The sequence below is a fragment of the Equus przewalskii genome, chromosome 7 (genome assembly GCF_037783145.1).
Source record: "Equus przewalskii isolate Varuska chromosome 7, EquPr2, whole genome shotgun sequence".
Classification (NCBI taxonomy): domain Eukaryota; kingdom Metazoa; phylum Chordata; class Mammalia; order Perissodactyla; family Equidae; genus Equus; species Equus przewalskii.
The window spans coordinates 13,904,895-13,917,386 of NC_091837.1; the positions used below are offsets into that span (position 1 = coordinate 13,904,895).

Below are 12,492 nucleotides of genomic sequence, written 5' to 3' on the forward strand. Positions count from 1 at the left end.
GCTCAGAGGGTTAAGATGAAGGACACTGGAGTCAGCCAGACCTGGGACAGAGCCCTCCTCCTAGCTGGGTGGCCTTGAGTAAATTGATTAACCTCTCTGGTCCTCATCTTTTAAAAAATGGAGAATAGTAATTCCAACCTTTGGAAGATTTTGTGCAGATTAAATGATAGACATATATAGACTGTTTACCACATCTTAAACACTTGTAAGATGTGCATGAGCCGTGACCTGTTATAACGATTCCAAATGGAAAGGATGCTGTTTATTCTGGGCTCTGGACAGAATTCTGGAATTCAAGCCTGTGTGGGTTTCCCAGAGTCAGACTTTTTTTCAGGCGTTAAACAACTGACTGACACATCACTGTTAACGTGTGGAAGCGAGAATAAGTTCGAGAAGAGGAACCTGCAGAGGTCGCGGCGACTTCGTCCCAGGTACAGATACACAGTGGAGGGGCTCCTTTAACTGCAAGAGGTTTGGGTACGAGGCCCGGGGTGGGCTGGTCCCTCTCTCCACAACCCTGCATCTCGGATCTCTGTCCGCCCCCCGCCCCTCCATTCAGAGCCCGCTGTGAGTTCCCGGCATCCCCCATTCCGTCTGATGGAGGTTGTGCCTGGTCTGCCACCCAAACTCCTGCATATCAGGAGCTGTGGCTTTTAACGACTTCTCTGTCTCTAGTGCCCAACACAGTGCCTGGCACATGGTAGGTTGTCTTAGTCTATGTGGACATCTGTAACAAAAATACCAGGGGCTGGGTAGCTTCTAAGCAACGGAAATTTATTTCTCACGGTTCTGGAGGCTGGAAGTCCAAGATGAAGATGCTGGCGGATTCGGCATCTGGCGAGAACCCACTTCCTGGTTCATAGATGGCCATCTTCTTGGGGCGTCCTCACGTGGCAAGGGATTCCTCTGAGCCTTCTTTTAGAAGGGCACTGATCCCGTTCACGAGGGCTCCATCCTCATGACCTCGTCGCCTCCCCAAGGCCCCACCTCCAAACGCCATCACCAGGCAATCAGGTTTCAACAGATGAATACTGGGGGGGCAATGACACTCAGGCTATAGCCTAGATGCTCAGGAAAAAATGAACGAATAAAACTGCCCAGGAGCAACACAGATATATACATATTAAAAGAAAACTTGGTGTATTCAGGAGGTTTCACCCAGTAGAGTTTCAATAAAAGAAGCAAAGGCACATAAACAGAAGAATGTATACGACAGCACCTTTTAATGCCAGAACATTGGGAAGAACCTAAATGCCCATTGACAAGAGGATGGATGGGTCAGTTCCGGTATATATATATATATATATTTTTTTTTTTTGGTGAGGAAGATTGGCCCTGAGCTAACATCTGTTGCCAATCTTCCTCTTTGTTTTTTTTTTTTTACTCCCCAAAGCCCCAGTACATAGTTGGATGTTCTAGTTGTGGGTTCTTCTCGTTCTTCTATGTGGGACGCCGCCTCAGCACGGCTTGATGAGCAGTGTGTAGGTCCGCACCCAGGATCTGAACTGGCAACCCCAGGCCGCTGAAGTGGAGTGTGTGAACTTAACCACTGGGTCACAGGGCCAGCCCCACCGCCCCCGTATATTCTTAAAGGGGGCACCATGCAGCAGTGGAAATTAATGAACTAGAACTCTGTATCACTGTGGACAAGTCTTGAAAATTAGTATTGTGTGAAAAGAAGCAGCTAGTCGCAAAAGGAATCATACAGAATAATACCTTTTAATAAAGTTCAAAAATCTGAGAAACAATTTAGTGTATTTTTATGAGTATAGACATGTGCAGTAAAAGTGGAGAAACCTCTGGGAGGATAATGAACATCAGATTCAGGAGAGACGTCATCCTGCTCGGGGAGGGAGCGAGTGGGGGTTCCCGAGAGCTGTGCTGTGGTGTCAACGCTCTGTCTCTGACACAGTTTGGTGAAGACATACAAGTTCTACTGTTCTCTGTACTTTTTTGTATGCCTGAAATATTTCATTAGAGAAAAAAAAAAGTGAAACAGCTGTTGAGAGTGAAGGCTCGAGTGGAAGAGACCTAATTCTTACCCCGTCCTGATACTCGCTGTGCGCCTCAAGTAAGGGATTCAACCTCTCTGAGCCTCTGTTTCCTCAACCTTACAATGAGGATAATAAATCTTGACAAATTAAATGAGATAATGTCAATAAATTATTTAAAGCAGCGTTAGCACTCAACTAATGATAACTTCATATCATAATTAATTATCAATAGCCAATATCAAATTATTTCAGAACTGGAAACATCTAAGAAGATCATCCTTTCTAAGCTTTCTTTACAGATAAAACCTCTGAGACTGAGGGGTTGAGTAAATTGTCCGAGGTTGCAGGGGGCATGGGAGGTAGAACTGAGGATCTGAGAACCTCTGCGTGGGGAGGGCCCCCCTGGGTGAGGTGCTGTGTGGGGCCTCCAGTCTGCTCCAAACCTCCGTAGAAAAGCCCCTCCCACTAAGCCTGCGGAAACCCTCACTTCCGTCCATGGGGTGGATGACAGTCCTATGGGGACCCGCTAAAATCGGGACACAGATCCCAGAGGCGGCAGGATACATCCTAACATGGTTTCATTCCCTTCTCTCCCATCCCAAAGCATATTTATATCATCATGAAAGAGGCTGAGAAGAATAATATTATAAGCTTGTCCTTTTCTAATTTACATTTTTTAAATAGTCAAAAATCTGATGCCTAACCCAAACATGCATATATCTTCACAAAAATATACATACTAGAATGCGCTATTTGTAATAACCCCAAACTGGAGACAGCTCATGTCCGTCAGTGGAAGGATGGATAAATAGTGTCGCACCCGTTGACCGGAATACTGTCCAGCAATGGGAATCAGCGGACCACCGCTACCACGACCACGTGGATGGACGTCACAACATACTGTGAACAAAAGAAGCCGGGCCCGAGGATGCTGTCTGCTGCCGTTTATATAAAGTTCAAAACTGCGAAACAAACCAGCCTGCTGGAAGTCAGAAGAGTGGTTCCACTCGGGTGGGAGGCTGCTGCTGGAAGGGGTCTGGGAGTTCTGCTGGGGGCTGATGACGTTCCCTTGGCTGATCTGGGTGCTGGTCCCGTGGGTGTGTGCTTTGTGAACTGCATGAGCTGTACACGTCTTATTTTTACACTTACGGACGTATATTACACTCCAATTAAAATGGGTTTCAGCGTAAAAATTTGCAAATTTCACTATTTCAACCTTTATCAGTTGGCGATGCCTATACCCCATCATAGATCAAGAGACGCATAACGAAGGGGGTCAGTGTAACCCTCTAAATTACATCCTTTCCTAAGCCTTGACCTTGAACACACCGGCTGAAACCGGCTTCCGCTTCAGGCTCACTGAGAGGGAGATCGTCTGCGTAGACCCGGCCAGGTGGAGACAAGGGCCATTACTCAGGACATCCGATCCAGAGAGACAGGCAGACCTCCCAAATTATCTGATTTGGCAGTTTCCTGGGATCGAATGACCCAGATAATGGTCAGACTGCCATAGTGACACCACACATCTCAGCCAAAATACCCACAGGGTGGGCCCTTTCCCTGGGGCCATATTTATAGGCAGAGGGGAGGGGGCCTGTGCCGCCCCTGGGTCTCTTTTCGGCATGAGGAGCTGTGGGAGCTCTTTGAGAGTCTGCTGAAGCCACTGAAAGGCAAGACCACTCTGGACCCCGTGGGGCTCCAGGCCCCCAACTCGGTCCTGCCCTGGGGCTCTCTCACGGCCTCCCCAGGACACAGCTCTGGGCCATTATGCATGGATCTCATTTAGTCCAACAGCCCTAGGAAGAAGGTAAAATCTTTATTATTATTATTTCCATTTTGCAGGGAAGGAAACTGAGGCACAGAGGGGTTCCATGAGTCACCCAAGTGTGAACACCAGAGAGGAGTCGAGTCATTTATTTTTGAACTGATTCTCTCACCAGCCCCGCCCGCTCCCGTCACTCCTCCTGCAGGAGCACTGCTCCCGTCTCTTACACTAGGTACCCCTGCCTCAGGCTCTGTGCAAACCTCACTCTGCAGGATGCTCAGGGAGGGCAGGTCCTCCGCAAAGCAGGCACCGAGATAGAGCTAGAAGTGCACAGGATTTATTGGAGGAAACCTCTGTCGCGTGAAAAAGGGAGGGAGCAGGGCTGAGTAGGCAGAGCCTTCAGACTATGGGCAGGTCTGACACCCGGGAAAGGAGAGGGGGCAGGAAGGAGGACACTCAGGAAGAGCCTCAGAGGACAGCACAGCTCTGAGAAAGGCTCAGCCAGCCCAACAGGAGCCCCAGAGCAAAGACGTCCATTGGTGGAGTCCCCGGTTGGGCAGGGATGGCCCAGGCTGCTGGTCTTTGGTGGGCCGTGGGATCAGTTAGCACATTTTACAGAAGCAGAGTGGGCATCTGTTTATTGAGTACATTGGTTATGAGCGGGCGAGCGGAGCGTCTCTTAAGAGTGTCCGTTGAAACTATTTATTGGATGGCTGCCTTCCCCTCTGGACTGCGAGTTCTATAAGAGCAGGAATTATCCTGTGCAGAAAGCAAGTCTGGTGTGTAGTAGATGCTCAGTTAGACTGATGAACTCTCCTGAGCAGCCCCTCTGTGTTGGTTGATCGCCACACACTTCCTGAGGATGTTCCATGCCGCGTGTTTTAGTGATAAGGATGAGAGACTAGATGTCGGATCTGGATTTAAGTTTTAGCCCCAGCTCTTCCAATCTGTGTGAACTTAGGCAGCTCATCTCACCTCTTTGAGCTTCTATTTACTCATTTGTGGAATGGGGACCACAATATCGACCCACTAGATATTATTCATCTGTTTTGAAGATCAAATGAGATACTGCTATCATAGTATTTTTCTCGTTATTATTATAACAGGCAGACTTACGCATAGATGGTTACTTTTAGTGTTTGCAATTATTCAAATGAAGTAGAGAACCAAGACATGAATATTATCTCAAAGTATATCATTACCTCCATGGAAAATCATATTCAGACATTGACACACTCTCGTTGAGAGGACTGGAACGGAGCAGAGACTGTCCTGTGTCACATTTGCCATGTGTTCAGTCCTCGGTACCCCGAGCCCGCCCTTGAAGCCGGGTCCACATCTTATCTGTCTGGGTATGGCCAGCACTTAGCAAGGGGCTCACACATTGCAGGGACTCAATAAATGCACTTCCTGATCCCAAACTGGAGACCCGGCCACGTGACCACGTGCCACAGGCATTAGTTGACTTACTCCCCTCAACAGCCCGCGTGTGAGCAGTACTGTCCCCATCCTCCAAATGGAGAAACTGAGGCCCATTGAGGTGAAGCAACTCTCCTGAACTTGCAGATCTTTGCCCGTTTCAGGTCTGGGTCGTCCTGGCTCCACACAGGGATTTTTCCACTGGGACACATGACTGTCAGCTCATTGCAAGACACGGTCTGAAATGCAGCACGATGCCCTTGTGCTCCCTGGGGACTCCAGCCTGGCCTCCAGGGAAACGCTCTTGGAACCCAGCCTCTTCTGGCATGTTCCAGTTTAGACACAGGGTCTCCAGGAGGGGAGAGCGCCACGGGCTTGTGGGCTTGAGGACTGTTACCTGGGACTTCGGGAAAAAGCCTGACGTGGTTTCAGAGCTGCCCCGGTTTCAGAGCTGCCCCAAGAAGCTTCAGTAATTTGAATGTCGTGTTTTACCCACGTCTTCAGTGTTCAAGCTTCTTACGTGCAAGTACACTCGGGAGCAAGAGTCCGTTAATAACAACAGCAACATTTGCTGAGCTCCTCCTCTGGGCGGGTCGGGGTCACCGGTCCAGGGCCATCACATCCATTTTGGCCTTGCAACCTCACGATTGCCATGCAAGGTGGGTATTTCTACCCCCATGTTCCAGATGGGGAAACTGAGGCCCAGGGAAATACGGTACCCTGCCCAGTGTCCAAGAGCTGGGAAGTGGCACAGCTGAGATCGGGGATGCAGCCCGGCCAAGGTCTGAGCGTGAGCCAGGAGAAAGGGCACTGGCGGCCTGAGTGGAGCTGGGTGTTCCGCCGCCCGCCTCTGAGGCAGCAGTTCCTTCAAGACACACTGGGACAGCCTCGTCCTTGGCACCGTGCCTCCCATCACAGCCTGTGCGTCCTCCAAACCCAGCCACAGTGATGTCTTAGCACACACCCAGCTCTGACTCCACCCCTGCTTGAGAGCTCCAGTGGCTTCCTGTTTCCCGCAGCCCAGAGCCCGGCCTCCCTCCCTCAGCTCAAGGCCTCCTGCTCCTTCCCCTCTGCTCCCGGCTCCCTTTGTTCTTCCCCACATGCCATGCTCTTTCCCATCTTGCCTCTGCATGTGCATCTCTCCTCCCTGGAATGTTCTTTCCCTCCTTCCACTTCTCCATCCCACAAACTCCTGCTCAGCTTTCAGTTTCAAATGTTGCTTCCCCTGGGACGCCTTGGTTTCTAGAACCCGCAGCCTCACTATCGTAGATGGGTCAGGGAGAGTAGAGGGAACCAGTGTGGCCCATGGACTCATTATTCTCATGCCTTCTGACGTCATCGGAGAAGGGATTCCCTCTCTTCAGTCCAGCTCCAAGAAACACCTTTCAACAGCCGTTTACAGAAGCTGGGAACCCTCCCTCACCCCTCTCCCCACATTTATGGGTCCACTTGCCCGGAAGAGCACGCCCCACCTGTGAGAGCTGCTCCTCCCCAGGCCAACCCCGTGCCTCTAGAGGAAGCCATCCTGAACACGGACGGGCATCCTTGGGTCTAGCTGGACCCGTCATAGAGTCCCAGGGCCTGGCCACAGTGACCAGTCCAGGAATTGGCCCATGACCCAAGCTCAGCCAATCAGTGGACTTCCCTGGGAGTTTTCTGACTGGTGTTGGTGGGAAACAGCCCTATTTGACGTGGTCACGAGCCTCTAGGTTCGGAAGTCCAGAGCTCCCTGCGATATTGGTTTGAGCCCAGTGAGGACGACCATCTTGAGAGCATGAACCAGCATGCAGATAAAAGGCTGAGAAAAAGTATGTTGTTGAATTAGTTCCCGCCTCCAGCTCTCCCCAAGATCAGCTGCACCCTGATTTTTCTGCAATTGAGTCGTAAAAGCCAATAAAGTCTTTGGGAAGTTCAAGTTCAAGGTGAGTTTTGGTCACTTACAACCAACCATAAGATTCTATGGTTTAAAACTCCTCCAATTACAGCATGTCATAATGTAGTCAGCAAATATCTATTAAGGACCTGGCGTGGACCAGGCACTCTGCCAGGTGATGGGGACCCAACAATGAGATAAAATATGGCCCTGTGGCAAGTGAGACTGAAGAACTGGATTATACATTTACTTTTTTTACATTTACTTAATTTTAATTATTTTAAATTTAAGCAGCCACACGTGGCCGTGGCCACCGAATCGGGCAGCACAGACATAGAACATGGCCTTCGACACAGAAGATTTTATCAGATGACACCGCTGGTCTAGAGTCCTGCTGGTCAGAGTGTCATCCCTGAGACCAGCCTCATTGGCGTCACCTGGGAGCTTGCTGGAAATGCAGAATCTCACGTTCCTTCACAGACCTACTGAGTCAGAATCCTCATTTCAAGCAGATCCTGTGGCTTTGTTAAATTAACATTGGTTAAGTAGAGGGGTTGGGGGGGCGGGTGTTGGGTGTTAAGCCATGGTTAAACAAAAGACCACAATATATACGGGGATGGATGAGAACTAGACTATTGGTGGTGCCGTCTATACAGAAGCTGAAATATAACGTACACCTGAAATTTACACAATGTTATAAGCCCCTAGGACCTTAACAAAATAATTTTTTTTAAAAAAAAAAGACCACAAGGAAAGTAGAATAGAGAAGTTTGTTACTCACAGGGCCCGGAGGTGGTACACGAAACACCTCAAGGGGCCACGCAGGGAGGTCCAGGCAGAGGGCAAGCAGAGAGAGAGCGGGGCAGGACCTGGGGCACACACCTTTGTTAGAGTCTGAGGGTGGAGTGCTTTGGGGTTCCCAGGCTAAGGCCCCACTGGTCAATTCAATGCCCCAAAAGCAGCATTTTGGTGAGCTTTGTGGCCCTGGGACACAGGGGAGAATGTTTCCCACCAGGGCCTCTGTAGGGGTCACATCAGGCCCTTCCATTTACCTAGGACTCTGCAGCCTGCTATCTAGGGCATGCGCCCATGGAAGGGGCTGCTGTCAGGTCAAGTTCCCTGCGGGCCGCTGGGCTGCCCCAAATGGATGCCAAGGATGCTGTGGGGTAGTGTAGCTACACTCTCCACAGAGATGCCCAGTTGGTCCATGTGCACGTTGCAGCTTGAGAAACCCTGTCCTGATAGCCACTCTTAGTTTAGCCTCCTCTGCTTAACTGTCACAACCCCCCTCCCAACCTTGAGGAGGACATGCAGGCTCGCCCGGCTGTCAGCTCACAGACCTCTCTCCAAACCACAGAATAAACTCTGTCGGCGTCTGTCCACGGGAGGGAAGCTTAAAAGAACGACGCCAATCTTCAGCTGAGGAAGCTCCCTCCCATTGCGCTCCCCAAGTCGAGAAACGGGATTTGTGCTAATAATGGCCACTAGACTAGATTGGGGCTTGGCGGCCCTCCCACCCCGGGGACCATTTCTCAATGATTCGTTTCTTCAGGGTAAAACCACGCCAGAGGGCTGAAATGATCAAGGGCTTGTGTTGTGCTATATTTTTATTTTTCCAGAAAGGGGAAGAAGGCCCTCACTGTGTAGCATAAGAGTTCTGCCTGTTCTCCTGCTTTAAGGGATTCGCCCACCCCCGTGTGGGCTGAGAGGCTGTCGACCCACCCAGCCTGATTGAGAAGCCCAACGCACTCTTTGAAAAACCTTTACACACACACACACACACACACACACATGCACGCACACTTCAGCTAATTGGTGGCACCCGACCATAACCAAGAAAAAAGGCAACAAACTGCCCATTTAAATTGCAGCTCGTGACCTGTATGCCTGAAATCCGTTCAAACATCCTGTTTATAGCTTTGGGGTTCTGGCACTCAATAATCCTCCAAATTATTTTCCTCAGGCTTTTTTGTAACGGTTGTTATTATGCATTGCATACCCCCAGTTTCTGGGCCTCTCCCCTGTTTGGTTTCTCCTGAGAGTCTAGGTAATTTGAAAATGCTGGGGCAGCCTCGTGGCATAATGGTTAAGTTCCAGTACTCGTCTTTGGCGGCCCAGGGTCCACAGGTTCAGATCCCAGGCATAGACCTAGCACCGCTTGTCAAGCCACGCTGAGGCGGCATCCCATATAAAATAGAGGAAGATTGGCACAGATGTTAGCTCAGCAACAATCTTCCTCAGGAAAAGAAAGAAAGAAAGAAAATGCCGGCAACGTATCTTCTTCTCTTTCATGTTGCCACTTTATTCTCTGCAGCTGAACCGGCTGCGGAAGCTGATTTGCATGCTCGGGCCCTCCCGCTCCTAGACAGAGGGAGGTGTAAAAAGGCTGGGGATGTGTCCGGGAAAGACCAGGGCTTTTTCTCCAAGCTGAAAAACTCTAGGGTTCCAAAGATCTTTAATGCGCAGGTCAAGGCCAGCAGTCCCTAAAGTGTTAGTGACTTTCAAGAGCAGATAGTAGTAGGCGTTACAAGGAAACTGAGTCAAACCAAGATGAAAGGGTTCCTTCATGCAGGACTTCTCAGAGCCTTCAAATGCTCAAGTGCGTGAGGGGACTCTCTTTGGTATGAGATGGGGAGGCAGGTCTATTGTGCAGTTTCCCAAATTCATTTAATCAGTGTGCACCTATTCTCCTGGGCGGTCTCATAAAAAGTGGTCCGGAGCGCCCTTGGGAGACCCTGCTGGTTCTGGTTACTAAGTGTCCATAAGTGTCCTTATGACCCAGCCTTGGGCATCCCAGGGCATCACTTCCGCCACATTCTATTGGTGGGGCAAGTCACCAAGGCCCGCCCAGATTCATGGGATGGGAAATGGTCTCCACCACCCCCATAGGACGTGCGGCCTCTTCCAGCTACCGCCCTGCTCCAGGCTCCCAGACGGCACTTTGAAGACTCGGAGTCAGAAAGAGCGGACCGTGAGCCCGGCTTCCCGGCATCATTCACGTGTCCATTTTAGATACCAACCCACCTGCCTCCCCCCAACACTGTACCCATAGCCCTGGCAGCTGGAGCAGACACGGTTATTTCTACCTTCCCGCTCTCCTCTCCTTTTTGTTCTGGAAACAAATTCCCTTTCCTGAGAGGACACACAGATACTTAGAATCAGCCTGTTGGCACTTGATTCCTCTCTGAGAGCTGACACCTGAAGCATGGGAAGTGTTTGATGACTGAGTGAGTGAGTGAGTGGATTGATGAGTAATTCTAGCAAAAATAACAAAGAAAAGTTAATAAATAATAATAAAGTGCCTACTGTGTGCTAGGCACAGGGATAAACAGTTTCTGTCCACTCGCCATTTAATCCTCTTACACCTCTGCGAAGTGGCCGCCACGGTCATCTCCACTTTGCAGAGGAGGACCCTGAGTCATTTGCTCCGTGGCTAATAGGGAGGAAACCAGAGATTCCGGGCCAGATCTGTCTTCCATCATGTCTGAAATGCTCTAAAACAGACTCGAGGGGTGGAAGGAGGAGCAGCCAGGATCCAGGATAGTTACTATTGATTGATGGAATACCTCCCAGGCCAAGCTCTGTTCTAAGAACTGTATTTACTCATTTCACCCTCACAGCAGCCCCATCATGGAGGGCTTATTCTTAGTTGGGGAAACTGAGGCACAGCAACGTTAAGTAACTTATCCGGTGCCACACAACGTGTCAGTGACAGAGTCGGGATTTGAACCCAGGACTCCGTGTCCAGAGAATGTGCTCATACCCACTCTGCTGTCCTAGAAGGGGGCCTTTATTCAATCATGGATGGTAACAACAGCTTGGACCAAAAGGCCAGGACTCAATTGAATTCGGCTCTTCCTGAACCTTCCAAAGTGGAACCTCAGCAAGGCCGCGGCCCTCCTGCCTTGGTTTGAGGACACATACCTTTTCAGCTCCTCTCGCTCTCCTTGGGCCAGCCCCTGTGTGCATCAAAGGATCCGGGCAGCAAAGGAAAACTACAGCTGGGCCGGGAGCCCAGACTCGGGGGTCCTGCTCGCCAGGCCTGTCTGTCTGAACAGCTCCCATGACGCCTGACCACCTCCCGGACTGACACCAGAGCAGAGAAATCTTAGCTCAGGGGCTCTGCAGGCCCACCCTGCATTCCTGGCATTCCCGACTGCCTGGGGCGGAAAGAATTTCCGACCAAACTTGGCCAGCCAACGAACTGTGGTCTGGCTGCTCCTTCTGGAAGGTGTTATGCAGCCCTGGCAGCCTAGAGACCTTTTTCCTCCCCGAATTCACTGCTAAGAATAACCAGGCCACCTCCACACCCTCCCCTGAGGCTGCAGCCTTCTCTGAGATCTCCCTTTGCTCTGTTTAAACCCTCTTTGGCAGGAGAGAAAGTAGAGAGCGAGCCCCAAGACCTGGGATGGGAACCCAGTCTGTGTGGCTCCAGAGTACACCCTCTTGCTGTGATGGGGGAACCACCTATGTGCCGGGCGTTTCTGGAGATCAGAGCTGTTCTCCATCAGGACCGCATTCGCGGTGCAGGGAGCAGAGCCTCAGAGCCTGTGGTGCTGTCAGCACCCTGCCCATATTCCCGCGCGCCCGCCGTTCCTTGGAGGTTAGTAACTTCTCAGGGCAGCCGGGCCTCTCTGCCGGAGGGTCTTCCATGAGCCAGGCCAGCTGGAGTGCAAGGGGACTGACCCCCAGGAACATCCGTCCACCAATGACAAATGAGAATTGGCAGATAACCTTGTCCCTGGGGCGGGACAACTTTGTGCCTGTTGCACACCATCTCTGTGCATGTTGTAGTTCTTCAGTGGGGCCGGGCCCCGGTTGCCCTCAGCACTCGCCTGCTCCTTAACATGCCCTGTGTTGGTTTCCTTTCCCTCCCCGTCTCATCTCCCCTCCCCGTCTCATCTCCCCTCCCCTGCTGCTGCTCCCAAGGATCTGCTCCTTGTCTCTGTCTGCTTCTGGGGACACTCAAGTTAGAACACGCTCTGAGGCGCCTGAAGGGAAGGACGAGGGGGCCAGGCTCTTAGTTGTCTGGGCTCGTGAAGGTGGCAGGGTGGAGTGGGCAAGCAGACCTGAGGCCAGCCCCTAAATCTTCAGCCCACGACCCTGGAATCCATCCTGTGGTTTCTCTGCCGGCAGCTGCTTTTCCTTCCTCGGGAGACGTTACAAATCATTTGCGGCCCAGGAGTCTGCGCCAAGCAGAAGTTCCTTCGCCTGGAAATCTGCACTGAGTGTTGACTCTGTGCCGGGTACTGTGCAGGGTTCTGGGGGCCTGGAGGTGAGGGCACAGGAGCACTTGGCAGAGGGAATTGTCATCCCAGCAGGAAGCCAGGGAGCCTTCCTGGAGGAGGAGATTCTGATGCCTGGACCCCATCCCCAGAGATCCTGATTTGATAGGTCTGGGTGTGGCCTGGGCAGTGGCACGTTTAAAACCTCCCCAGGTG

The 12,492-nt window shown here is 51.2% G+C and overlaps 1 long non-coding RNA gene across 2 annotated transcripts; it reads right to left on the bottom strand.

Moving 5' to 3' along the window:
• Positions 1 to 757: 757 nt before the first annotated feature.
• Positions 758 to 11,130, bottom strand: LOC139084444 (uncharacterized). 2 transcript variants are annotated; one of them, XR_011541814.1, is made up of 2 exons: positions 10,976 to 11,130; positions 758 to 1,031 (listed from the first exon to the last, which is right to left on the bottom strand). It is a non-coding gene; the product is annotated as an uncharacterized lncRNA (long non-coding RNA). The 2 variants fall into 2 exon arrangements; XR_011541813.1 differs by having other exon boundaries at positions 758 to 1,961.
• Positions 11,131 to 12,492: the final 1,362 nt, after the last annotated feature.